We start from the raw sequence: 5000 nt of genomic DNA, 5'->3' as shown, positions 1-5000 counted from the left end.
TCTAAATCTCTTTTGTAGATATAAGCAATGTTCTAAGAAACATACATAACAGGCTGCCCTTTACTTTTAATTGTTATACTTTCACAAAAAAAGGTTGTCCGTCAGGTGTGTGTGTGTGTGTGTCTGGACGTCCCTCAGGTATGTTTGTGTGTGTGTGTGTGTGTGTGTCGACGTCCCTTCAGGTGTGTGTGTGGACATCCCCTCAAGTGAATGAGTGCTGAATTTCTCTTCAGGTGTGTGTGTCAGTGGCACATGTGGGTAGCGGGCCGTGACCCTTAAACCTTGGCCCTCTGACCCCCATGACAAATCACGAAAGAAATGAGTGAAAAATTAGAAAAACAGATATCTCTCAAGCTAAACCCAAAACCTCCTGACAAACAATTGCATCATCACAAAAGATTTGTGTGCACTAGAATTTATAGAAATATATATAGACATATATATATATATATATATATATATATATATATATACATAAGTCAATGGCCCGGGGGCAAGACTCATGTCAAAAAGCAAACAAATCAAACACCAACAGTGAAGCTTCTGCTCCGTCCCCGTCCTCCACAGGTATCGCGTTAGTTGGTGGAGTTCACCTGAATGGGTAGAGTATCTCGGGCCCTCACTTGGGGGCGAGAGGGACCACAGTGAGGGCCCAGACGGTTCCCCTCGGCAACACGTGCTGAATCACGTGAGGTGAGGCCCCCGTCACCACACCACAGTGCGACGGATGCGGGGAAGGCTGGAGAAGGTCCAAATCGTTTGCTCTACATCGGCTGTGTACATACAGTTACACTATATGGGAGGTCTGTGATTGACTACGCGGCCTCGTCCGTCTCAATGGAAAAGCACTATGATTTCATCAAGCCATAAAAAGTAATGCCAAGATCGTTTGTCCGGCGGCGTTCACGCTCCCTGGTCCTCCGGTCCGCTGCCAGCCCAGACGGGATGTATATTTAGACATTAAGATCACGTTGATTGCGTACCAGGAGCTGTGTATCATATCTCTGCTCTCGTACTCCCACTTGTGAAAAGCATATGCCGGCGTTCTTATTTCGCACATCATGGCTGGACATTTTTTGTGTGTGTGTGTGTGTGTGCGTGTGTGTGTGTGTGTGTGTGTATGTGTGTGTGAGTGTGTGTGTGCGTGTGTGTGCGTGTGTGTGTATGTTTGTGTGCGTGTGTGCCCCGTTATGTTGCAGCTCATGTTAAGTATCAGTGATGTTATGAGCTACTAAAATCATGAATATGACCTGAAAATATCAAGCCCAAATAAACCACGTCAGTCAGCATTAACATATGCATGTCTTTATAATAACTTATGTATGATGTTGGATGTTGATGGACTCCTCCCAGCTTATCGTCTATATTTAAAACAGTTCTGTAGGGTTTCTCTTCGCTCCGGGCATCGATAAAGTGATAAGATGTGGATCTTCCCCAGCATATATTTAGACTAGAGAGCTCAGAGTCCTCAGGGTGACTGGGTCTATGCTCTGTGACTTTGTTGTTTTGATGTTTGACGTGTGTGTGTTTGTGTTTGTGTGTGTGTGCGTGTGTCTATGTGTTTGTGTCTGGGTGTGAGTGTCTGGGTATATATTTGTGTGCGTGCGTGCGTGCGTGCGTGCGTGCGTGTGTGTGTGTGTGTGTGTGTGTATGTGCGCCTGTCTATGGTTAGTGTCTGGGTATGTGTGTGTGTGTGTGTGTGTGTGCACGTATGTGTGGGTGCTAGTGTGCGTGCGTGTGTGCAGTACGCGTGCAGTATGTTTCAGGCTGTCCCGGCTAACCAATTGAGGTCAGTCGCTCAATAATTAAAACGTGTCACTGGTCAGCCTGTTAGCCTGGCTTGACCAATCAGAGATGCTGATGTCAGGTCAGATCGAGGAAGACTGACAGTAGTCTTGGAAAAGCTAGACAAAGTGTTAGCACTGTCCACAGAAAGGACGAGCAGAGGCAGAAACACAGATAAAGGATCTTTGAAGTCGCTAAATCCAGCAAGCGTGGTACGTATCGTGCAGTAAATATTTAGTCTCTTTGCAGATCTAGCGTATGCATCTACGTGGTGGAAAACGGTGCGACTTGTTGCTGCGGGGCTCAGTGAAGTGTGTGTAACCATGTGAGCCAGGGAGCCGAAGTGAAGACACGCAGGCAGAGTGTGTACGGCCTCCGGCCCTCCTCTTCATAGAAGCTGGACAGGTAAGAACGGCTACTGCTCACTACACTACGGTGGATGGGAAACATAATCTGATCATTTGTTACAATTACTGATGAATGTTGGTTAACAACATGGAACTACAGATCCACGAGCAGAGGCGTGATGTTTGATGGTTGATGTTTGAGCAGAGATACCCTGTGCAGTCGGCTGATACGATTGGACGTTTCCTCTCCTCCTGCTGGTGTTGTCTGATGAGATGTCAGGAGGCTCTGCTGGAAGAGGCCTGTGGCACACTCAAACTCCATCTACTCTGCTCTCATAACAGTCAATGTTAGATTCCATTGACCTTTTGTGGACCCGGATCCAACGCACTCTCTATGATTCCCCTCGCTACACGCACCAGCGGCTGGTCTCCTCTGGCTTGCTATGGTGGTTTTCCAACTGGCTGGATGATCTCTCCTCTCTCTGCTTGTCTCTCCTCTGTCTTCCAATGGTTGGGTTCCCACTGGCTGGATGATCTCTCCTCTCACTACTTGTCTCTCCTCTGTCTTGCTATGGTTAAGGGGGTTTTCGAACTGGCTGGATGATCTCTCCTCTCTCTGCTTGTCTCTCCTCTGTCTTGCTATGGTTGGATTCCCACTGGCTGGATGATCTCTCCTCTCTCTATTTGTCTCTCCTCTGTCTTCCTATGGTTGGGTTCCCACTGGCTGGATGATCTCTCCTCTCTCTACTTGTCTCTCCTCTGTCTTCTTATGCTTGTGTTCCCCCAGGCTGGTTGATCTCTCCACCGTGCTGGTGTCTCTTCAACTGATGTGGAGTCTGGGTCAGAGCTGTGTTTGACTGAGCGTTGTGGCTGTGTGTTTGTGGACGGTTCAGTTCAGACGTCATGTTCAGTGAAACACAGCTCATGTGTACAATCTCACTGGACTCGGCCGGTTAGATGTGAACATTTATCAGATTATATAGAACCTGTCTCAAAGTAAGGCATTTGTTTTCTTCATCTCTCTTTTCATTATGTATAGTCTGTATCTGTGTGTGTGGATGTGACTTCTACCTTCATATTTAGAGTCATCGCCTCCAGTTGCCTTTGCCCACATGGTTGGCGTTCATCACTTCCTCGCATTCGAAAATCCTCAACATATAGAATTAGAAAAGAGTCCAACACTTGTCCTGTTTGCGTGTGGATGTGTGGGTGAATCGGACGACTGCGTTCCAGAGCTGGCCTGGTGTCTCTCCGTAGGATGTAAACTGATCATCGCTAAGAACTGATACCAGCTTCAATTTATCTGGAGGCCTTTCTGCTTGACGCGGGCCACTATTAATACCCTCTGTCTGCTGCCTGCCAGCTCTCTCACACACACACAACACACACACACACACACACCACACACACACACACACCACACACACACACACACAACACACACACACACACACACACACACACAAACAGAGGCGAACACACACAAAGAGGCAAACACACACGTCACAAACACACACACAGCCAAACATACACACACACAAGCACAGAGGTGAACACACACACACAGAGGCAAACACACACTCACACACACAGGCAAACAGACACACACACACAGAGGTAAAACACACACACAAACACACAGAGGCGCACGCACACGCAAACAGGCGAACAAACGCACACTCACAGACACACACAGTGCGAACACACACACACACGCACACACAACACACACCACACACACACACACACACACACACGGCGCGCTCATTGGCAGACACACTGGTAACTGGAGACCAAGAGGCTTCTCAAACACTGCAGACCGCAGTCCACTTCTGGCCCAAGTGATGTCATATTGACATCACTGCACACCGGAAAGTGCAGCCGTGGTGGAAGTCAGAGTGTTTTGCCCTGCTATACTCTTCATCTGCTCCCACTATGGGGTCATTCTTCGACGTCGGACATGTCCAGGAATGCGTTTGGCCTTCGCTGTGGTCCTTTGTCGCCGTCCTGCGTGTCCATCCACTGCCTCCTATATGCGTCTCTCCTCCCGTCCCTCTGTTTCAAGTCGATGAGTTTGTTCACTGCTCTCCTCTCTTCTGCTCCTCTAAGGCCTTCTGTATTTACTGCTAATCCTCCTTATGCTGCATGCCGGCCAGGAGCCCCAGTGAGATCCTGTAGATTCAGCCAGCGGTTGATCTCACCATTAGTATTCAGCCGTCACACTGTGTCAGTCAAGTTTAGGATACCTCCCCCCCCCCTGCCTTCTCACCCTTATTTCCCCATTAAAAACTGCAATGTATACCAGAGGATTCTTACTGTGTGTGTGTCTCCAATGGGTGTACGTTTTTGCCTGTGTGCGTGTACGTGCTTTCATATGTGTGTTCATGCACATGTGTGTGTGTGCATGAGCATGTGTGCATGTGCTTGTGTTCATGTGTGTGTGTGTGGGTGTTCTTGAGTTTGTGTATGTGCGTGTGTGTGTTTGCATGTGCGTGTGTGCGTGCTTGCTTGCATATGTGTGCGTGTGTGCATGTGTGTGAGTGCGCGTGCGTGCGTGCGTGCGTGTGCGTGTGTGTGTGGGTATGAACTGCATAAGGACGTGGTCCCGCGGAGAGGCCCCTGTGTGCATTAATGTAGAGCCATCGCTCGGCTCCCCCTGATTTCCCAGGAAGTCTCCGGCCTCTCTGCCTAAATGACATGAAAAGAGCGGGAGTCGGATATATGCATGAATTAATAGGCCTGAATAGGAGTATTTAGAAGCTTAATCCTCGGGGATTAAAAGCAGGCAAGCCTCTCCGGGTAGGGCGCCTGCTGTATTTCAGCGGATTGTTTCATGCCGCCACCGCCGCTTCTCAGGACCAGAGAGCT

Source organism: Gadus morhua, chromosome 14 (genome assembly GCF_902167405.1).
Source record: "Gadus morhua chromosome 14, gadMor3.0, whole genome shotgun sequence".
NCBI lineage: Eukaryota > Metazoa > Chordata > Actinopteri > Gadiformes > Gadidae > Gadus > Gadus morhua.
Note: the sequence above shows the minus strand (reverse complement) of the source record.